At 52.2% G+C, this 23,699-nt stretch overlaps 1 long non-coding RNA gene across 1 annotated transcript; it reads left to right on the forward strand.

Annotated features, from left to right (window-relative positions):
- Positions 1–768: 768 nt before the first annotated feature.
- LOC118640499 lies at positions 769–10,252 on the forward strand. Its single transcript, XR_004961397.1, has 3 exons — positions 769–833; positions 9,909–9,999; positions 10,179–10,252. It is a non-coding gene; the product is annotated as an uncharacterized LOC118640499 (long non-coding RNA).
- Positions 10,253–23,699: the final 13,447 nt, after the last annotated feature.

Genomic DNA, 23,699 nt, shown 5'->3' on the forward strand with positions numbered 1-23,699 from the left:
GGCCCAGGGCTTAGCCGTGGCTCTGATGCTGTGGTGGAGATGCCCCTGAGCAGTGGTCCCGGCTCCTGGGCCCAGGGCTTAGCCGTGGCTCTGTGATGCTGTGGTGGAGATGCCCCTGAGCAGTGGTCCTGGCTCCTGGGCCCAGGGCTTAGCCGTGGCTCTGATGCTGTGGTGGAGATGCCCCTGAGCAGTGGTCCTGGCTCCTGGGCCCAGAGCTGAGCTGCGGATCTTTGTGATAATGTGACAGGGATACTCCATCGCCAACAAACAATATCAGCCTAGTCATTCCTGCATTGGGTTTGGCTGACTGTCCAGGGTTAGTGACCTTGTTGCAAAATCTCCGTCAGTCCCTGGACAGGGTTGGATGACTTCTACCAAGCAAGCTGGGCAGATTTTAAGCTTCAGATTAAGATTCTCAAGAGAAATGAAAAAGGAGGAGGGTGGGACATCAGAAATTCTGGATGGGGCAGTAAGCATGTGTGTGTGTCTCCAGAAATGCTCGGTTACCCTCGGCTGCCAGGGAAAGGTCACCCTACTCTTTAAGGTCATCCCCCAAAGACCTCAAGTCCTCCGGGAGGAAATCGATCTCTTGTAACTCCGATCGTCCTGGTGCTGACTGTACTTTTCCAGAGTTTCACATTATTCATTTCCAGAAAATAATTTTAGTTGATTGCCGCGTGATCTTTTTGAACGAGGCATTTTAAGAAGTAGGAGAAAATGGGTTGGCTCACCATCAAAATATATCCCTTTCAGATGCTCCTGAGGACAGCGCAACTGCCAATTTGGGACGGAAACTTGTTGGAATTTCTGCCTCTGGTGGATTTTAATGGTAGGTGAGACAGCTATCTTTCCTGGTTCATTTAGTTGGATGCCTGCCTGGAACAGGGGTATCAGTTGACCTTCCTTCCAGTTGGGCCTTTTATGATTAGGTGATAGATTCATGAGACTACGCTAGGCTGAGGATTTTATCCATCTGCTTTATTATTTGACCCAATGTCTCTTAATCTTGTCTCAGCAGATTTTAAATTTTTTGAAGGCTGGGGTGCTACCTTGTTTGTGTGTGTGTGTGTGTTCTCCATGGAAGAGTACGAGGGTGGGGGTGACTTGTGGAGAAGGTTCTGGAGAAGACAGCGTACAGGGAGACAGGAGCAAGGTCCTAGGTGGGAGGCTGACCATTAATGAGGAGAAGGGTACCACATCGTCTGAGGTTGAAGGGAAGGCATCCACACTGACATGCATGTGAATAAATTAATAGATAGCACGAGAAAAGATGAGGGGATCACATCTCATAACCTCCGTCTCATTAATAAAGAATGAGGCGAGATCAACCATTGAAAGAAAGGGATCTAAGGGATAGAAACGAATGGTAAACATTTGGAACGGTCATTGTGGAGAATGGAAGTGGGTTCCGACCGAGGACAGGTCAAAGGCCATGGGTATGGAGTGGGGCCAACCCTGAGGGCTGCCTGGTTTTTGTCCCCAGTGTGTAGCCGGTGGGTGTAGCGCTGGAGAAAGGATTGGAGCACACACTCAGAGATTCTCCTCAGCAATGTGGTGGAAAGAGAGTCCAAGTTGGCACACAGAACTGTTCAGACAGGCCACTCGGAGATGTAGTCTTGGTAGGGAAGGGCGTGTATTGCTGGTGGCGAGGGGAGAGGAAACCACAGGACTGGAGTGCTCTGAGGCCAGGGAGCTAGTGTAGTTGGAGTAGGAAGAGAGCTTAGAGGACAGGAGGATATGGCCAGAGCAGAATATTGGAGTTCAAGTCTCTTGGAGGGATGACAAAGCCAAGGAGGTAGCCATGAGAATGGGTGGTCCAAATGCAGGGGAGTAACTGAGGAGAGTTAGGGAGATCCGTGAGCTCCAAGAGGACATGGTTGGATGGATCAGCACATGGGTGGTCTACGTTCATGGTCAGCCAGGGGAAGGAGTAGAGCAGGGAAGAGGGTGGGCTTTTTCCCGGTAGAGGGAAGTAGTATGTTAAATAGATCCTTTCTATAAGGTGCCTATTCTCATAAAGTGAATGATAATCTGGAGATGCAGAGCTGCTTGAACAACATGGTCTATAGCTTGATAATCTTGACCACTTACAGTAGCCCCTATTTTATTTTTAATGGATATTTTTGTTCACTCAGACTTCTGAGGCTATGATTCACATCCTCGCATTTAAAACATCTTGTGAAACCATTTAATATAAGGAAAGAGATGAAATGTTCCCCGGGACCTGTCCTCACGTCCTGTCTGACTTACCCCTGTTTCCAGATTAATTTTTAGTTATGGGACTTGTTCATTATTTATTCCACGTGGCTAACGTGGGGGAAAAAGAAAGACACGGAACTGGCAAAGCAGAGGAGAATGAACACTGGGAGATAAATAATATACACAAGAGACTTGTGCCTTGGTAAGATGCCGATGAACCTGGCCTGGTGGCTCAGCTGATGGAGTGTCGTCCCATGTACCAAAGGTTGTAGGTTCGGTCCTTGGTCCAGGCACTATGGGAGGCAACCGATCAGTGTTACTCTCTTTCTCTTTCTTCCTCTCTCTCTAAAATCAATAAAAACATATCCTTGGGGGAGGATAAAAGAAAAGGTGCAGCCCCGGCTCGTTTGGCTCAGCGATTAGAGCGTCGGCCCAAGGACCAAAGAGTCGTGGGTTCGATTCCGGTCAAGGCCACGTACCTCGGTTGTGGTTTGGTCCCCGGCCCTGGTTGGGTTGTGCGGGAGGCAGCCAATCTATGTGGCTCTCTGACATTGATGCTTCTCTCCTCTCCCCCCTCTATCTGAAGATAAATGGAAAAATATCCTCAGGTGAGGATTAAAAAAAATAAAAGAAAATGGCAAATGGGAGGGCATCACAAATATGGACAAATGTTCACCTGTTAATGGAGCTTAAGAAAAGAGAAAGGTACTCAAAAGACAACCAAAATGTCCACAAGGAAAAAATGTGTAAAGGAAGCCAGCTCGATTTCCACTAAGCCCCTCGGGTCGTACATCGATCCAAGGAGATTCAGCTGACACTCTGGACTTGGAACCCACATCCCTTCTCCACCTCGAGTTCGCTGTGAGTGGGGTTGGATGTGGTGCAGCATCAAGAGCCCAGGCTTTGGACCAGAAACGCGCTGGACCCGTGTCCTGGCTCTGTCACACTGCGGGTGAGCAGCGTGACCTGGAGCGTGTGTCCGAGCTTCTCCGAGTCTCCGTTTCAGCCTCCGGAGGAGAAGCAGCTAAAACTCAAGCCAAAGGGTGGCTGCGAGGATGGGAGAGGGTGTGTGGGGTACTCAGAGTGATATCTAATACACGGGGGCGGCCGGGAGATGGTAGCTGTTAGCTAGTACTATTAGTACTATTACTGCCACTCCTACGCTGTTACTAAGGCTCCCGGCACTCTAGTCAGTAAATGAACCTGTACAGTGGAGGGGAGGCCTCCGGCGGGTGTTTGGGGGGCGTATGCTGCACTCCCAATACATTCCTGCCTCATAAAATAATGCAGAAGGCAAAGGTTACCTCTGCGGTGCTGCGGGCAGGGTCATACTTCCTCCCGGAGGACCACAGACACTTGTCAGTGACGTGTGTGTGTGTGTGTGTGTGTGTGTGGGGGGGGGGGGGGTCTGGGAGACTGGCAGCTGATGACGAGGCCGGAAGCAGACCCTTCTAAATGCACCCTCCAGAAGTCTAGCATCTTAAGTTAACTTCGAGAATAACCCAACCCCAGTAGCAATGCATTAATACTCCTGGGACCCAGCCCCCCACCCCAAGGGAAGATAGTGACTCTTTGGGCAGTACCCCAGCTCCTTTGAGCCAGCGCTTGGAAAAGGAGTGTTGTCGGAATGGTTGGCGTGAGGACCCCACCCGGGGAAGGGAGATTAGTGCCGAGCCTCCTTGTAGGAGCCCGTGTGTCCTACCCACTCCAGGAGGGGCCAGGTTGCGATGTGGAGCGCGCGGATGGGGCCGCGTGGACAAGATGATAAACATCTCTGGCTACTTGGGCACACGTAGAAAATATTTGGAAGAGGACATGAGCTGGTGTTTCATAGTATTTTAGGAAACATTTTCATATAAATTTATCCTTTGTAGGTCCCAGATTGTTATTCCTTTCTGCCTTTTATTAAAAAAATTTTTTTTCTTTATTGACTTTAGAGAGAGAGGAAGGGAGAGGGAGAGAGAGGTAGAAGCATCGATGAGAGAGAACATGGATTGGCTGCCTCCTGCATGCCCCTCATTGGGGGTCGGGCCCACAACCTCGGCATGTGCCCTGACCGGAATCGAACCAGCACCCTCTTGAATGGATCCATGCTCAACCACTGAGCCACACCGGCTGGGCCCTTTCTGCCTTGTAGACAGCAGGAAGTGGGCTAATGCTCAGGTCAGGTCACGGCGAAGGCAGAGTTGCAGTGACCTCTGCAGAATGTTCTCCCTGCAGGGAAGGTCCAGGTTTGGTTTGGGGATTTCCTGCAGTTGAAGTATTCCGTGTCTTAGCCAACTGCTGGCGTGTTTTATTTCTGTGTTCTCTGTTGTACTGCAGCACTGGAAAGGTTTAGCTTCGACTTTTTTGGGGAGGGGCAGCTTCCTGATCGGGTCTGCACCCTCACTGGGCAGAAACGCAGACCCCAGATACTTCTGGCATCGCATCGTTAAACTGCCAGGGCACAGATGAAGGCTGTCGCAGGGCCAATGGAGCGAACCTCTGATTCTCCTGTGCCCTTGGGCAGGAGATGAGGAGCCCATGGAGTTGGTTTATGGTACCCAGACCTTGGGGTTTGCCCTCCTCTCTCACTGTAATATTGTTTTATTAAGGAATAATTTGGAACCAATTTAAATGTCCATCAAATGGAGATGGGTTAAATACACTGTGATAGATCATTAAAGATAATAAGGTAAAACTATATTGCTGATATGGAGAAATATACAATTAATAGCTAATTGGAAAAGGGATATATATTTTACTATGGTTTCACTTTTATGAAGAAAAGATCTATTTATTCATCCATACATCATCTATCTTAATAGTCTTACAGATGAGTAAAATGCTCTGGAATGATATTCTTAAAATAAGGATTCACAAGAAAATTTTAACAGTGGTTAAGCCTAGTGAATAGTGTGAGGATTGGAGGGGGAGGGGGACTTTAACTTATCATTTTACATTTTTCCATATTTTTTTGAAATTTTAACCATAATTCTTATTCTCTTTGTGCCTTGGCTTCATCAGTTACAAAATGGGGATAATAATAAGTGGGTGGAGTCTTGGTTCATGACACCCAGACTTTGGGGTTTACCCTGGTCTCTCATTGTAATATTGTTTTTGTTAAGAAATTCATTGGAGCCCTTGGTCAGTGTAGCTCAGTGGTTAGAGCATCTGTCCATGAACTAGAGGGTCTCAGATTTGATTCCTGGTCAAAGGCACGTGTACCTGGGCTGCAGGTTCGATCCTCAGCCCTGGTTGGGCTCATGAGGGAGGCAACCAATCAATGTTTCTCTCTCTTCCCCCCCCTTTGTTCCCTCCCACTCTCTCTAAAAATCAATGAAAAAAATATCCTCAGGTGAGGATTAAAACAAGAAAGAAAAAGCCACCTAAACATCCGTCGAGAGTGGATGGGTTAATGATGGGTTGATATCGCACAGCATTGTCGAGGGGCCTGGGTGATGAAATGCATCTGAGGTGCTTAGGATGAAAGGTAGCACATACAAATGCCCAGTAGATGTTAGCTGGTTAAATTAGTTTCAGCATTATCAGTAAAGAGGCATTACTGCGTACATCTGGGTTCTGCCGGAACTCTACGCCCATAAATAGAGCAAACTCAGGGCTTCAGGTGTCGTTCTGTCCTTACTGGAGGAAAGGAACTGGCTCAGTGGTTCTGCCCCTCCCCCCTCACCACTGCAGGTGCCACCTGCTCTGTGTCTTCACGAGGCTGGAGATATTGTGAAGGTCAAGTGACATGTTCACATGAGGTGGAGGAGTAGCTGGGTGTGGCATAGTAAAGAATATGTCTGAGCCCGACCAGGGTGGCTCCGTGGTTGAGCATCCACCCATGCACCAAGAAGTCGCTGGTTCGATTCCCAGTTAGGACACATGCCCATGTTGTGGGCCCGATCCCCAGTGGGGAGCATGCAGGAGGCGGCCAATCCGTGTTCTCTCTCATCAATGTTTCTATCTCTCCCTTCTGCTCCCTCTAAAGAAAAAATATTTAAAAAATTATGCCTGGTATTTGTCCCTGGTTTCCTCAAAACCCTTGGAATTTCTTGAGTGACAGCGGTGTCTTTGTTATGCTAATGAGACGAGTCCTCGTAGGCCCTTAGGTGGTTTCAAGATGCGGGCTGGTCACCAGAAAGACCAAATGTGTGATTAGGAGGTTGGAACTCCGGACCCACTCGCCCTCAGAGGAGGGAGTGGACTGGAGATCGAGTTCAGTCCTGTGGCCAGTGATTTAATCAGTCACCCCTAAGTAATGAGATGCCACAGAAACTCTGCCCTGAAGCTGGGTGGAGCCTCCTGGTTGGTGGGCATGTTGATGCGTTGGGAGGATGATGTCCTGACCCCACCGGGGAAGGACACGGAAGTTTTGTGCTCCTCCAGTCCCACGTGGATCCTTGGTAACGAACTGTAATTGTAAGTTAGCTCTGTCTCGAGTTCTGGGAGTTGTTCTAGCGAATTACTGAGCCCAGGGAGTCATGGGAACCCTGAAATTTGTAACCAGCTTGTCAGATGTGTGGGTGGCCTGGGAACCCCGAAACAAAGCTAGAGCAGGGACAGTCTTGTAGGGTTTGGGGCTGAGCCCTTATACCCGTGGGGTCTGGTTAGTGTCAGGATCGACTGATGACAGTGTACCCTGGTGGGGTGGAAACAGCACAGAGCCACCTGGTTTAACTAATCCTCGCCAAGATCCCCTCAACCAGAGCTCCGCATCGCACTGTAGTTGTCATGGGCAGAGTAACCCAAACCAGAGGCTGGAATGATCTGGGGTCACCATGTGCCCCTTTCCCCCCACTGTTCCCATCCCCTGCCCTTTGATCCTCATGAAAAGTCATCAGTAAAAATGACGGTGAAACCACTAAGCGCCACTTTTCATTGGCACCCAGGACTTTTTCTACTTGTAGATCGAATGCACTCCTCCTTGGTGTAAAATTGCAGTCCCTGGTTTTCTTTTTCCCCCCGACTTGCCTCCAACAGAGACCCCCAAGCGCACATTTGCCGAGTAGCTGTGTTATGTACAAGCCCTCCCCAGTCTGTGAGACATTGAGCTCACACAAGAGCGGCCGCTCAGCGTTTAAATGGGCCTCACGCATTGTAGAACACGTTCCTCTTCCTCACTGCTCAGATTTTTAAGGAATACAAATAGCCTTTCATTTCAAAGCTGGGAAAAACAACCACCAAGGTGCCAATAGTCTTGCCTGCTATTAGGTGGTTGGTAGAGCCAGACATCGAGCTCTGTAACCACGGATGGAACAGCACCTGCCAGAGCCCTTGCTCACCTGGGTCCTGATGGGGCGACTTTTGTTTATTGACTTGACCTGTTTGTTTCTGTTTGAACTTGATTCCCCGTCTGCCCACCAGCCACCATTTCCCATTCGCAGCAGCATAGTTCAGTATTTCCTCTGTCAAAACAGACTGTGCGGACCTGGGAAGTGCAGACCCGCCTCCTGTCAGCATAATGAAACCAAGTAGGAAAAGCAACTATGTTCGCCAGTGTCTATAACATGCAGGCACCTGAGGTCAAGTAGGTGCAGGCATCCAGATGCCCCTGTGTCTGCATGACTCCCCGGGGACCAGGATGGGGACAATGGCAAAGCACACCTGTGAAGACCACACAGAAGCAAAAGAATCTTAGTGGGGGAAAGGTCTCATGAACCCCCTCTACAATCTCCCTTATAAAAAGTCACCCAGTCTGTGGGCACAGTCGATAGGGTGAAGCGCCCTGGCTGGTGTGGTTCAGCGCTTAGAGCGTCAGCCTGCGGACCAGAGAGTCCCAGGTTCGGTTCCCACTAAGGGCACGTACCTCGGTTGCAGTTTGTCCCTGGCCCCTTTGGGGTCATGTGGGTGGCAACCAGCAATGTGTCTCTCTCCCTCCCACTCGATCTGAAGATAAATGGAAAAAAAAAAAAAAAAGTCCTCGGGTGAGGATTAAAAAAAAAAAAAGATACGGTGAAGCGTCCCATGGACTTGGGGGGCCCTCCCTCAGTTAGATGAGCCGCTCGAATTGTCACGTGGCTCTTTGTACGCGGAGCTGTGTCTTGCAGCCGGCGTCCCGTTTCTGCGCTGGCCCACGCAGGGGTGGTGTGTAGCAGCCCTTCTCCGGGAAGGGAGGGGGAGCGACAGGTTTTCCGTGGCGCCCGCTGCCCTAGTCTCCTAAGGTTGTCGTGATGCCATGAGCTGGGTGGTTCAAAACGAGAGATGTCTTCTTAGGAAGTTCTGCAGTTTCAAAATTATATTCAAGTCCCTGGAAGTCAGTGTGTCAGCAGCCTGGGCTGCTTCTGAGGGGCAGTCCGCTCCCTGTGTGTCTCCAGCTGCTGGTGCTGGCGGGGGGGGGGGGGGGGGGGGTTCCGTGGGCTCCTGGCTTGTAGCTGCGTCTCTCTCTCCCGTCTTCGCTTTCATCTCCACGTGGCCTCCTCCCTGCGTCCCTGTCTTCCCACGGCCATCCTTCCATCCTTCCCTCTGTGTCTCTCCTCTTCTTAAAAGGACACCAGTCATATTGGATTCGGCCCCCCTGCTCCAGTACTACCCGCCGTAATCAGTCTACCAGCACAAGCTCTGTTTCAGATCGGGTCCCACTGCAGTATCGGAGATGAGGACTCCAGGGTGTCTCCTGAGACACAGGTCAGCCTGTAACAGTACTGAGTCCCTTGCACTGTTCTCGGTAGAACAACGTTCCAGGCCCCTGGCCACACTGTTCACCTCCAGCCACAGGGTCCAGGTGGTTCATCCCTTCACAGCTGTGGTTTGAGTGAGATCAGAGTGCAGAGCAGGGAATTATGTTTCATTCTCTCTTTTTTGAGTCTCGGATGAAAACATTTCTAGTAGGAGGCATCCGTTTCAAAATTGTATCTTCAGGCAAAGGAAATGTTTTAAAGTCCCGTTTTTCTGTTCCTAGGAAAGTGCTTACATTTCCCAGGTAACTGAAACCTCCCCCTGTCAAAGGCTGATCCCTCCCCTGCCCCGCCCCTGGCTTGCTCAGGACCCCAGGGCAGGGACCACCACTCTCCTGTTTGCAAAATGGTTATTCCAGAGAAGACAGAAAACCGAACCATCCTCAGGGGGCAAAAGGAGCCACAGAGGGCAATCTGTTGGAGGTGATGTCTGAATGGGAGGGCGTGAAACCCCAGAGTCTTTGTGTTGGCGGGGTGGGCTGTTTAGCATTGATTTGTGGCCAAGAGGATTGATTCGTTGAATCCTTCTTACAGAGGGATCATCCCCGTACTGGGTTGTGAGACCCCCAAAGCAGGAGCTCAAGGGAGTGGGGCTGCTGTCCTGTAGCTGTTCTGGGCTGTCCGCACCCGTGACCCTTCCCGCAGAGGTGTGCAACCCTTCGGAAGCCTTCCCTGTTTTTATCCTATTTGGGGACCCTGACCAGGTCGTTGGTCTCTCTGTCATGTCCTAAGCCTCCGTCTGTAGGAAAGGGGTCTTCTGCTGAGGATTGGTGGTGGAGGCCTGGGAAGAGGGCTACAGAGAGCAGGTCAAGACCACCCGGGGGTCACTCCCATGCTTGGGCAGCGGAGCTCGGTGTCCGGGGTCAGTGTTCCCAACGTTGCAACCCCGCGCCGGAACCCTCAAATCCTCAAATGTGTTTGTGTAGCTTTTCAGAAGCATTCCAATTCTTGCCGGATATTTTTTCCTGGTTTGTGGTGGGAAGGAGAGTGATTCTGGACTGGGCCTTCGTTAGATGTCAATAACGCTCTGGTTTCTCCGCCTTTTCCCAGGTTACCGTCGGTGATAGCTGGCGAGTCTAAGCCGATCCGGGGGATGCCACTGTGATTTAGGGGAACACGATGTGTTTGGAAAGACCTAGAGGTGATCTGCACACAGAGGTGGAGGTGGCCATGGTCATGATGGTGGCAAGGGGGTGGGAGCTTGGCTATTGTATCAAGACTTTAGAAATAGTAACTGCCCCCCCTTAATTACCCACCTGTTCTCTCGGCCTGTCTGCGTCCCTGTGGAGTTGTTGTAAGTATTCATGTTTCTCTTTGTAGGGAGTACAATGGGACGAAAGCTGTTTTCTGTCAATGTTTATGGGAAAAGGAGAAATCGGAGGAGAGTTTGGGAGGTAATATATTTCACGGGGCTAACGGGGTAAATTTATTTTGATCATTGGAACGATTGTTTTTCCTTATTAACTTGAACCTAATGAGACGGATCCAGTGCCATTTAATCAGAGCGTTTATTGAGTGCCTCGTGTGTGTGAAGCTTGAGCAGTTGGCGTGGGTGGATCCATCAGAAAGAACGAAACGCGCACCATTAATAAGAGATGATAAAAGTGCCATTTGCGGCCAGAGGAATGAGAGAGAGTTTACGAACGTTTCGGCTGGATCCCCGTGAAAGTAGGGGCCTGAACACTTACGGGGGTGCCACCCCAGGGAAGCAAGAACGAGGCAAAAAGGGCAGCAAGGCGAGAGCCAGTGCACGGTGGCGCTTTGCCCAGGTGATTACAGCGTCGCAGAAAACCAGATGGCCGCTCGGTCACGTGGCCTCTCTCTAGGGACAGTGCAAGGACAGTGAGCTGTGCATCGCCGAGACGGAGGAGGGAGCATCTACGTGCTGGCTCTCGCCTCTCCCCTCTGTCCCGTTCGTCAGAGTCTGCTCCATAGACACCGCGTCCGGCACGATTTGGGGTTGTGTTATCCAGCCCCGCAGGAGGTGGCGGGGAGGCCAGAGCCGCAGGGGCCCAGTCTGTCCCGTGCACAGACATGGTCAGCTGGAGGCCACGGGTGCCTCCGGTCTGTGGTGGCAGCAGTGGCGACTTGGGCTTTATGGCTGTAGAAACGACGAGCTGTCACTAGGGCCATTCTGGCCTGGAAGTAAGACAAACCACGAGGCTGGGGGTGAGGACACAGCAGGGCTGAGCGGATCTGGGTGGGCCACACGTGTACCGCCAGGGTTGGGAAAGCTTCCGGGAGGAGACAGTCCACGGGGGGGCGGGTACAAGGGTGTGTAGGATTTCGACAGGCAGCGATCGAAGGGATGTCGGTAGTGAGGCTGAATGAAGCACTTGGAGGTGGGGAAGCGGGGCTGGTCAAGGGCACAGCGCGGACTCTGAGGCGTGTAGTGGAGAAGGGGGAGGCAGGTTGGAGGTGTAGGTGGAGCTGGGTCAGGGAGGGCTTTAGAGCGATTGCTCCTACTGGCGTGGGACAATGGCACTTGTTCCTGGCACCCCTGCTGCTCCACGGAAGGGGTGCTCCTCCAGGCCTGTGGACTGGCTGGGCAGCTTTGCTCTGGACATTTCATCCCGGGCCCCAGGTTGAAGGGCAGGAGCCCTCTGGGGAAGCTCTTCTCACGGCAGAAGCTCACGAGGGCTTGACCGACCACCCAAGCTCACCTCCAGCTGCTGCTGGGTCATCTCTACTAACATACCGCCGGCCCAGGGAGCCACATGCCCAAGGCCAGAGTCAGTGGGGCAGGAAATACACACTCCTCCTATGAGACCCTGGCACGGATGTGGATACATCGTTTTCCTCCAAGGAAATAAAGAGTTATGGTCAATAATTTTCTTTTTTTCGATATTTTGTTCAGATAGAGTGAGAGGGAGAGAGAGAGAGAGAAACATCGACGTGAAAGCGACACATCGAGTGGTTGCCACCCACACGACCCAACCAGGGCTGGGGACAAACTGCAACCAAGGTACGTGCCCTTAGCGGGAACCGAACCCGGACTGCGGGCCGAGGATCTAGCTGCTGAGCCAAACTGGCCAGGGCTGGTCAATAATTTGATGGAGCAGAGCGAAGGTGAGAAGCTTGTCAGTTCGGGGGAAGGAAGGTGTTTTCTTCATCGTGCCCGTGCCTCTGGTGCCACGCTCAGTGCCCACGCCGCATGCACGGCCGGAGGAGGGCTCCTCTGAGGCGATTGCGTTTGGGGCTTGCCCCCACCCCCCCCCCCGCGTTTTCTCCAGATGAGGCGTCAGGATATGTAGGACTTGCATCCGGTCAGGTTAGAGCACGCATTTCAAATAACCTTTCCGAAGCTTTGCTTTTCTGCGCCCTTTTCTTACGCAAGAACTAATTAAAACCTCGTTTTGATTGCCTTGTCAAACCACCCTTCTCTGCCTGACCGTGACTCCCAGACACACTGTCCGTCAGCCCCGTCCTAGGTGGTCACTCCCCACCGCTGTTCTGTTGCGGTCGCTGTTTCCCCAGATCCTGTCTCTGGGAGGGGCGTCTTCTCGGGGCTCAGATGCCTCCATCTACTGCTCACCCTTCTGGCTTGGCCAAACGTCTCTCTCTCCAACCAACCCTGGGACCCTTCCAGCCCTCGCCGACGCCTCCTTTTCCTGAACACCTGTTTACACCTGTGGATGTTTTAAATCTTTACCGCTCGGTGATGGTCCATGTGGGTGAGTCTCTGACAAGAGGTCATTTCTGCCTTGGCATCCATTTGGTCTGGCCAAGTGGCCTGCGGGGACCTTGAACCGACCCTTGCCCCCTCATACAGGTGCATGCCCTATATGACAAGCCAGTGTAGCCTGGCTGGAGTGGCTCAGGTGGTTGAGCATCGTCCCGTGCACTGAAAGGTTGCCGGTTCGATTCCCAGTCAGGGCAGATACCTGGGTTGTGTGTTTGATCCTGGCTGGGGAGCATACGGAAGGAACTGATCAGTGTTTCTCTTTCACATCAATGCTTCTCTTTCTCTCCCTCTCTCCCTTTCCCCTCCCTCCCTCCCTCCCTCCCTCTAAGCATGTCCTTGGGTGAGGATTAAAATAGGACACAAACCAAGCCAGTGCAGTTGCTGATATGTCTTCCCCAACAGCCCAGTGATCAACAGCCTCCCAGCGCCTTTCCCTTGAGGCCCCGCTGGAGTTTAACAAAACTCTGCCCTTTTCAGTTTGAAGGGACGAATGTGTCCATAGCACAGGAAGCCCAAAGCTCTCCACCCACGGACCCTAATAAAGATGCGTGCCCCAGATCCTGCCTCTTTCTCTGTCTGTACTCCAGCTTGACTTGCCCGGGCAGCCCCTCGAGGGGTGCCCTGTACTTGCTCCAAGACCTCTGAGTAATAAACTTTATTTCAGTCTCCTTTGTGGTCTGTCATTGAGCTACAGGTCACCACCAGACACCCTGAGCTCCACTTAAGACATATTAATTTAACCACAGCCCCATTGACCCAATCAGTCTGTGAACATTTTCAAGGCAGAGCCCGAATCTTTTGCTTCTTGAGTTTCTCATCATGTTTAGCATGGTGCTTGATACAAAGTAGATGAAAGTGATTGATCTTACATGTACTGTATACATATTGACAGACTTGGCTATGGATTATGTGTATATTAAAAAGCAGACTCCTTGAGGGCAGCACATACGGGGCTTCAGTTCTCCTGACTTGGCACTTGAATCAATAATTGGTGAACTTTACTTTTAAAGTATGTTTTTATTGATTTCTCGTAGAGAGTGAGAAAGGGAGAGAGAGATAGAAACATCGATGTGAAAGAGAAACACCAATCAGCTGCCTCCTGTACACCCCCCACTAGGGATCGAGCCTGCAACCCGGGCATGTGCCCTGACCTGGAATCAAACTGGGACCTCTCAGTCCGTGCGATGACACTCAATCCACCGAGCCACACTGGCCAGGTGATAATTGGTGAACTTTTGATAGATGACCAGCCCATCTCATCATCGTGCTTTATCATTTAGATGCCCCAGGATTAAGAGGCTGATGGGGGACAACAAAATCATTTTTATTTATTTATTTATTTATTTATTTATTTATTTATTTAATCCTCATCCGAGGACATTTTTCCATTTTTTGTACAGATAGAGTAGGAGGGAGAGAGAGGAAGAGAGAGAGAGGGAAACATCGATGTGAAAGGGACACATCGAGTGGCTGCCACCCGCACGACCAACCAGGGCCGGGGACAAACTGCAACCGAGGTACATGCCCTTAGCGGGAACCGAACCCGGGTCTCTCCGGACCGCAGGCGGACGCTCTAACCGCTGAGCCAAACTGGCCAGGGCAACAAAATCATTTTTAAAGAGCCAGCTAGGGTCTTGGTGCTTGGAGCCTGCAGGAGTCTCCCCACTGTGGGCCCTCACCATGCAGAGGACACCCGCTGTCCTCTGGGCTGTGTGTTATCTCTTGCCCATTATGCAAATGAGCTATGAAAATAATAGGCTGTGTTTTATTCATCCCTCTGCAGCCATGCAAACAGTGAACATATGGTCCTATCTGTGCCTGGGATGAAAAGGAGAGGTTGACATTGTCCTTTCCGGCGGGGAAGACCCAGTGTTTCTCTTGCCGCCTCCTAAGGGACATTGTTGTGGAGAGCGCAGGGCACCCTTAGGGAAGCTGGCATTTCAAAGGAGCCTGGCTTTTGGGTTATGCTGCTTAGAAGTTTGAATAAAAGCATCACTCTGCCTCCTCCCTGTACTACTTCCTACAACCCGCAGTTTTGTTGATCTGGAGGATGACGGGTCAAAGTTGTAAGAATCTAATGTTATCTTCTGCACTCCTCTGTGGACCCTCTTCTTCTCTCCATGGCTCCCTGCTTTCTCAGGACACCCAGGATATTCCCCCCACACCTCTCCAGGACCCTGCTCCAACATCCATTTGGAATGGGAGGGTTGTGTGTTCCCCAAGCTGCTCCTCTACCTTCTTTCCAACCTCACAGCCATCCAACCTGAGCTCCATTCTCCAGAGCCTGCTCTCCCGAGGCTGACTGATCCAGTGCCACGTCATGGTTCTAAATCTTCACGATACGCTCCGTAAGCAGAGCCTCCTGGTGAGGTGCAAGAGAGTTGCAAGATAGTCCTGACATATCTTCTTCCAGTACTCCCAACACTTCCCGACTTAGTGGGAGGCTGTGCAGAAATGCAGCTGGAAGGGTCAGGGTGAGTTCAGGGAACTAGTGAATCGAAGACAGAATTATTCTATAGCCCAGGGGCAAAGCAGCTAAGGCTTGTACGGAAGTTGCTAGAAGCATCATCCAAATGGTAGATGCTAGAAGTAGATCAGAAAGGAGTCAAAGATTGGAAATTGGGAGACAAAGTCAAAAAGTCTTGAGGACTCTCGGCTGGTTCTACTGAATTCGACCGCTTCTGCACGGGCTGGGTTTTCTCCCATGACTTAAAGGAGTGGTCTTCACGTCGGACATGTAAGTTCATGACGGTGTACAAAAACTTTCCAAAACTTTTAGGGGAATTTGTACCCACATCCTCCAGGCGTAAACATATTCTCTCCTAAAATTTCTTCCTCTTAAAATAAGCCTCTAGTGCATCTCTCCCGCCTTTCTGTTTACAACAGCCCTGTCTCACTGTACAGATAAATGGGCACCTCTCACCCGCGCTGCGTCTTACCTTGGCGCACCGTCCTGGGTATGAAAACCTGCAGCGCTTCGAACCAAGCTCTCAAAACGACGGTTCTGGGAAAGCAAGAGGCTGTCCGGGCCGGGCAGCTGGAACTTGTCGGGCCAGCTGGTTTCCCATGTTTCTGCTCTCAGAATTGAAGAACTCACTTGAGTTTTCAGTTCCAAGACCATTAAAATACATTTTGGTCATAATTCTTATATGAGCTTTGACATTAAAACTCAGAACCTCAAAGAACAGAGTGACCTTCTGTAACTAACGCCTTCCATTCTCATCACCGTATATGTGTGTGAACAAAGTTTCTTTTGTCTGTAAAAACAGAGAAATATAATGGACGTTTACAGGATAACTTTCAAAAAGAAAAAACCCCAAACCCAACCGCCCCCCACCACGTATGTACATATATTTATAAATGCTGAAATGAATTTGCTGATAGATGCAAAGTTGATGGTTATCTTATAGGACAATGAAATCTAATGTTTGGAATCATGTTTTCTAAAGAGCAGAAATCAATTGTATCTCTGGACAGAATTAGTTTACATTTCTATGGACAAGAATCATTTTTATTATTTGAAGTGTGCTGCAATTTGCAGAGTTGTGAAGTAAACTGTCTAAACCCAAGGCATATACCCCTACAGAATCAGATAACCTTCCTCATGGGAGTGGAGGTCTTTCTAGACAGCATTGACTTTTCATGGAAACAACACCCAGTTTCTTTGGCCCATGTCGAAGTCTTTTCCAGTTTACTTACCAGATCCTAAACTTGCCCAGGGATGGAGAGGCTCAGAAGCAGGAGGTAAGAACAGTGCGTCTTGGGTGGCTAAGGAAGGGGACTCTGCTGATGAGTGTAGACACCGCTCCTTCTGGCCAAAGCTGGGGCTTCACGGGTGGGTGAGAAGCATGAGACACTCTTGTCTCTTTAATGTCTGAGGAGCTGGTCTGGCTGTGTGGAGTTTACTTTGCTTGAATTTCCATCAGATTGTATTTATTTATTTATTATTATTATTTTTAAAATTTTAAATGAATGAAATGTACCCCAAGAGATGAGAAAGCAAGGATGATCCCGGGTAGACACCCGGAGGTAATTTTTTTTTTTTTTAATCCTCACCTGAGGACATTTTTGCCTTTTATCTTGAGATACAGAGCGGGAGGGAGAGAAGGAGGAAGAGAGAGAGAGAGAGAGAGAAACATCGATGTGAGAGAGACACATCAAATGGCTGCCACCCAGACAACCCAACCCGGGCCGGGGACAAACTGCAACCGAGGTACGTGCCCTTAGCGGGAACCGAACCCGGGCCTCTCTGGTCCCCAGGCCGACGCTCTAACTGCTGAGCCAGACCGGCCAGGGCTCCATCAGATTTTAAAGTCAATGCTTTCACCAAAGCCGAGCGCAGAAGGGTGGGTTGGAGCCCCAGTGGGTCCTAACAGAGGCAGCTTGAAGGGATGCTACGTCGGGGCTGGAACAGACGGCCTCTAAGTCCTCTCACAGCTGAGGGGTTTCAGAGCGGGAAGTCCCCTTAATGGAAGATGACTCCTCTCATCCAATCACCTCGTTGTACCGATGAGAGAACTTCAGCCCAGGGAGGTTGAAGTGACTTTCCTCAGGTCACATGGCTAGTTTGTGGCCAGCCAGGGCACTGTGTGTAAATACGGCACTAGAACGATGACGAGACCCGTGAAACCGTCTGTCCACTGCGTCGCTTTGATTTACCAGAGTCCCCTGTGTCCACATCAGCAAGGTTCTGTTAATAGGGGCTGTTACCTAGGAGGAGGAACCGCTGCACGAGGGGAGACTGGGCACAACTAATGCCCGTTCCGGTGAGGCTGCTCCTCGGTGAAATGAGCAGAGCCAGTGGGCAGCTCGGAACTCTTTTCTCCTGGCAAGTCCCTGAGACCCTGCTCCTGTGCTTGAGAACGCTGGACTTAGACCTTTCTCTGGCCCACCTACTGGGACAAGGGGCCACTTGGTTTGCAGTTGGCAGACTGAGCCCTACCTCTGCCACTTACTTGTCACCGTGGGCGCCTCTCTCTAAGCTCAGTCGATGCATTGGTAAAAGGGGAGTGATGTTGTCTGCCCCATCTCCCTCCAGGGGCCCTCATCCTAACCAAGGAACAGAGAGACGATCCGAGGACGGCTTTCCTCTCTTGTCTTAGGGATGGTGCGTGGAGCGCCCCGCGCGTGGTCTGACGTGCGGGGAGGTGTCTGCCCTGCAGCATCAGAGCGTCTCTCCTGGATGCCCAGTGGAGACGGGCCACCAAACCAGCTGTGCAACAGCACACGGCATGCTCAACACGTACGCAGTGAGTTTCCTTTGCCTCCACCTCTTCCCTTTGTTACGTCTGTATCCAGATCCCTCTCCTGGGAGCAGGGCCGAGCCTGACGGTCCCTGGAGTCGAAGGAGGTGGTAAGACTCAGGCTCATGGGGCGGGCTGGGTGGTGTGCAGGGATGGGCTCTTTGCTCCTCCTCCTTCTAATCAAAACCTCAGCTGAGTCACAGTGGCTTTGTCCTCAAGTTCACTCCCCACCCCCCACCCCCCACCCTCCGTGAAGAACTTGGGCAGTAAAAATAGCTGGGTTTGAGATTGGCTGGCAAGTCAAGTAAGGGTCCTAGGTAGGGCTGGGTGACCTCTGGCTCACACACATCCTGGCAGGAAGCCTCCCGACAGGCCTGGCGTAGGCATGATCCCAGGGCAGGTGACCTGAAATAAGGGTTCGTCATTAGACTGCCTTCGTGGTGTCCGGCTCTGTGCTGGGCTCTCCACGTCTAATCGAATCCTGGGGATAAGTTGGACACAGCCATCAAACAGTCACTTTGTACATGAAGGAAACTGAGGGTCAGGATAGTGAAGAGTTTGCTCTAGTGACACAACTAGTTCACCGCTGGGGCCGTGTAGGCCACCACCCTGGGGACAGCATTCCCACCGTGGACTCAGCGTTGTCTCCGGAGCCGACAGTGTGAGGCGCTCCGGGGTAGTGCTCCGGCCTGCGTGGGAGGGCCGAGGCGGAGGGCATGTCCGTCGGACCCTGCGTTCTGTTCTGAGCAGCTATGACACGTCTGTCCCTTCTCCACGAAGCGTGGGGTGATGAAGTGGGAGCGGGTGGCACTCACTCCCTGTATCGGTCCCTGTGTGAGCGGTGTGGAGCCTCCCGAGCTGGGCCACTGGGGGTCAGGTCTGAGCTCAGCAGGGGGTTTGCAAGGCAGACTAGTGGTTCAGAGCCTGGACAGGGCGTGTGTGCAGGTGTGTGTGTGTGTGTCTCTGTGTAACTGTGCTTCCATTTGCCAGGGTTGTGACTATTTTTTTTATCCTCACCAGAGGACATTTTCCCATTTTTTTGTTCAGGTAGAGTGGGAGGGAGAGAGAGAGAGAGAGAGAGAGAGAGAGAGAAAGAGAGAGAGAGAGAGAGAAACATCGATGTGAAAGAAACACATCGAGTGGCTGCCACCCGCACGACCGACCAGGGCCGGGGACAAACTGCAACCGAGGTACGCGCCCTTAGCGGGAACCGAACCCGGGTCTCTCAGGACCGCAGGTCGATGCTCTAACCGCTGAGCCAAACCGGCCAGGGCAAGGGTTGTGACTCTTAAGGACAGAGCTCAGAAAACCCTAGGACATGGTTTCGGCCAGGACCGGGGCCTCCCAGTGAACTGTCTTCCTATCTCCATTCTCCAGGTCCCTGACTCCGATGTGTGCATGTGTGTGTCTAGTGAGCTGCGTGTGCGTGTGTGTGTGTGTCTAGTGAGCTGCGTGTGCGCGTGTGTGTCTAGTGAGCTGAGTGTGCGCGTGGGTGTCTAGTGAGCTGCGTGTGCGTGTGTGTGTCTAGTGAGCTGCGTGTGCGTGTGTGTCTAGTGAGCTGCGTGTGCGCGTGGGTGTCTAGTGAGCTGCGTGTGCGTGGGTGTCTAGTGAGCTGCGTGTGCGTGTGTGTCTAGTGAGCTGCGTGTGCACATGTGTGTCTAGTGAGCTGCGTGTGCGTGTGTGTCTAGTGAGCTGCGTGTGCACGTGTGTGTCTAGTGAGCTGCGTGTGCGCGTGTCTAGTGAGCTGCATGTGCGCGAGTGTGTCTAGTGAGCTGCGTGTGCGCGTGTGTGTCTAGTGAGCTGCGTGTGCGTGTGTGTCTAGTGAGCTGCGTGTGCGCGTGGGTGTCTAGTGAGCTGCGTGTGCGCGTGGGTGTCTAGTGAGCTGCGTGTGCGTGTGTGTCTAGTGAGCTGCGTGTGCATGTGTGTCTAGTGAGCTGCGTGTGCACGTGTGTGTCTAGTGAGCTGCGTGTGCATGTGTGTCTAGTGAGCTGCGTGTGCACGTGTGTGTCTAGTGAGCTGCGTGTGCGCGTGTCTAGTGAGCTGCGTGTGCGCGAGTGTGTCTAGTGAGCTGCGTGTGCACGTGTGTCTAGTGAGCTGCGTGTGCGCGTGGGTGTCTAGTGAGCTGCGTGTGCGTGTGTGTGTCTAGTGAGCTGCGTGTGCGCGTGTGTGTCTAGTGAGCTGCGTGCGCGTGTGTGTCTAGTGAGCTGCGTGTGCGCGTGTGTGTCTAGTGAGCTGCGTGCGCGCGTGTGTGTCTACTGAGCTGCGTGTGCGCGTGTGTGTCTAGTGAGCTGCGTGCGCGCGTGTGTCTACTGAGCTGTGTGTGCATGTGTGTGTCTAGTGAGCTGCGTGTGCGCGTGTGTCTAGTGAGCTGCGTGTGCGCGTGTGTGTCTAGTGAGCTGCGTGTGCATGTGTGTGTACTGGAAGAACGTTCTCCACACACAGTGGGTGGACTGTGGGAGAAGTGCAGGGGAGTGAGCGAGAGGCCCCTGTCCATGGTCGCCTCCCTCGGGCTGGCCACGTGGGTGCACCCTGCTTTTCCGAGTGACCGTGTGGAGCTGAGAACAAGGAACAGGGTGGGGAGGCAGAGACGTGGGTGGTGGCCGAGCCACACTGGGAAACGTGCTGAACCCGTGTGGATGCTAGTCCCCTCAGCAAAAAGAAGAGCAAGGTGGTGCTCATTTCACTGGATGGACAGGAGGGTCCAGCTTCGACCAGTCGGCCTGTGACAGAGCAGCCCAGAGGCCACGCTTTGGTGGGGGCGCAGCCTCCGTTCTTTGCGCAGTTTTCTTATTTGAAAGAATACTTTTAGCCAGAGCCCCCTTTCTCATCAAGTCTCCGCTGTCATACAAACGCCAGAACTGATGCACTACACTAAAGACGCCTCCTCGCCTAGAAATTAACCTCTCATTATGCACCGTTCTAATTACAAGCTTCTGGTTAATGCGGTTCAAAAAGAGACCGTGCCTTGCCATCCATTGCCCGTGCTCACGAAAGGTCTCTCCCCTTCCCATTCCTCACGTTTAGAGCGGATTTGGTGTGGGGGTTACGGAAGCAAAGGCCCTGAGAACAGTATGCTGTCACCTTAGTGCACCGGGCGACACGCCAATGCTGTGGTCTCACGCTGGGCACACTGCTCTGTGCTCTGGGGCTGGCTCCTCGCCGGCTCTCCAGAGCCGTTGGTTTTAATCCACCTGCCCTTGCTCCCCTGCAGTCGGAAGGAAAGTTGTTTCACGGGGAGCCGGCATGGGGGCTGCGAGTGAGCATCCTTCGGTTCAGGCTGAGTTGTGCAAAGTGCAATAAGGAATTCTCGTCTCCCCACCTGGAAAAGGACACAGGTCCTCGTGATCGCCCCGAGTTAACAGGCAAGTGCCTGGTTTGCTCTTTGCCTGAAGGTAGTTCGCAGGTGGACACGCTGTCCTTCTGGACTAGGGTGGCTGCTGGCCGAGGGGGACTGTGTGACCCGAATCCAGTTAGTGTATTCTCGTCTCTCCTCGTCTCTCCTTCCTGGACATTTTAACAAACCTGGCAGTTTTGTATCACTGTGGAATTATTTAGCAGCCATCCCACTGGAGGGCAGGAGGACAGGGTGGACAAGATCTCGGTGCCCATTCCCTCGAGTGGGTGCCCTCTGTACTGAAGCCTGCAGATGGATAAGAAGGTCGCCATCCTGACTGCTACAGAGAACCAGCTAAAGAAAGGTCCTCTTGAGACTTCTCTCTCAAGCCTCTTAAGAATCAGCTTAGCGTCAACCTGAAATCACATCCCTTCACTTCGGAACTGAGTGTGCGTCCTTCCCTTAGAGAAGCGTGGGAAAAGCTTCTGCTGGGGGTGGGTGGGGGGCTTTCTGTCCTGAGTGATTACCTCTGCTCCTTGGGGTTTAGATGTCTCTTGCCTGACCCCAGCAGAATATCAATAATTCACAGTTTCCACAAACACAGTGACTCTGGGCAGTCATGGCCTCTGTTTGAGGCTGTAGGTGGGGTCAAGAAGGCACGTGGTCCAGCCCCTCAGGTGGGAAGTTCTCAGCAGATGGGTAGGGGAAGAGGAATCAAAGCAGGACAGAGACAGCCCTGCTCCTGTAAGATGTGTAGTGTGGCTTTGGGATGAGGCAGAGGGTTGGTCTTTTACTCGATAGAGGATAATTCTCCCAAGAAGGGAGCAGAGTTTATCAGCCACGATTCTCAGCAGCGGAGAGATGGGTGCAAAACCCGGAAAGACCTCGAGGTGAGGGGCTGGGCGAGGCACTGCTAGCGTCTCCCAGTTTTTCTGAGGTCAAATCACTGTCTTCTTTCCTCTGTTTTGTTTTGTTGTTGTTGTTTTTGCTCCCAGGGCAAGTTTTATTTTTGGGGTAATAGAAATAACAGGGCTGGGGCATATAGATGTAGCCCGAAATCTAATTCTCATCCCTTGGAAACTGGCCACCTTGGAGAAACAGTCAACTATCGAAGCCTCAGTTTGCCTGTCTGGAACATGGGTATGATAACACTCCTCGCGGGGCTGTGGTAAGGACGGAACGGTGACATTTGTGGATTGCTTATTGCTGTGCCTTCCCTTTCTCCTCTCACCTGTCCCTCATGTAGCCACACAGACCACCTCTTCTTTCTCTAGCTACACCCTTCACGCTGCTCCCTTAGCCCTCTGCTCTCCTTGTCCGTGATCCCTTCTTCTGCTCACGTGACAGTCCTGCGGCACCTGCATTGCCCTCACCGCTGTCCTCTGGGTGGGTTCCAGCTCCTCACCTCCCTTCTTACAGAGTGGTGCCCGGGGGTGGACGTGGCCTCCCCCATGGGCGGTCCAGCGGGGCGAAGGGCAGCAGGGCTGGGTTGCTCTCCTGGCCGAACACTAAACTCTTCAAGATGCTGAGGTTGCAGTGGCGTTTATGACAACCCTAGAGGCTGCCTTGACACACAGCAGGAGGATTTGGTCTCTGGGGGTGGGGTGGGGTGCCAGAACACTGGCTCGGCTCCCTCCATGTCTACGGAGATCTCCTGGCTCCTCCGCCAGGCAGCTCAGGTTTGGTATCGACCTGCCGGTGTCCATTTCAGACCAGCTCTCATCCTTCACGTACCCGCGGGTGGCAGCCCAGGTTGTGGAGTCGAAACGCTACCAGGAAGACGCTATGGTGATGAGTCAATGGAGTCCCTGGGAGCTCTTAAAGCTATGCAGTACGATATGCCTCTTCGAGTCTCCGGGATGGGATGCATGGTTATCACAGGCTTCCCAGGTACCTTACTGAGCCATTGTCCCCCCGGAGATTCATTCTGGAAACGAGCGCTTTCCTACCGAGGTGCGTATCTGCCTGTGGATGGACCAGATGTTCTACAAAGTCCCGAGACATCCGGACCTTTGCAGTGGCTCCAGAGCCTTCGCTCTCTCCCAGGACAAGTAGCATGTCTAGTTCTACAATCTTCGTGATTTATGTTCGCTCACCCCCTTTCCTTCATCCCCATCACCACCTTACAGATGGCTTGAGCCTGGGTGGGCTGGCCTAATGTGCAGGCTGCTCTTTCTCCTGCTGCCAACCCCCTCCAGGTCCTCCAGGGGGCACTATCTCTTCTCAGAGAACCAATCCGTGAAAAAGGCAGCGTTTCTAAGCAGTAAATCTCTGCTTTGTGTGTGTGGGCATGCATGTGTGCCTGTGTGTTTCTGAAGCCTGTGCTCGGTGTGTACGGCTGTGTGTCTGCAGAGAGGAGACCAGAGCTGGCAGCATTAAAGGCTTTTAATTTCTGATGAACCAAGACCACAGGAGGGAAGGACAGGCTCAGGGAAGCAAGGAGAGCATGGACTGCTGGGAGAAGAGGATCGAGCCGAGGGAAGGAGCGCTGGGCAGGAAGGGCTCCCAGGTTGGTTCAGGGCCTGGGCCTGGCAGGCGGTGGGGTGAGATTCAGATTCTGAAGTGGCTGTGGGCTGTCA

Source organism: Molossus molossus, unplaced genomic scaffold (genome assembly GCF_014108415.1).
Source record: "Molossus molossus isolate mMolMol1 unplaced genomic scaffold, mMolMol1.p scaffold_m16_p_23, whole genome shotgun sequence".
In the NCBI taxonomy this organism is placed as follows: domain Eukaryota; kingdom Metazoa; phylum Chordata; class Mammalia; order Chiroptera; family Molossidae; genus Molossus; species Molossus molossus.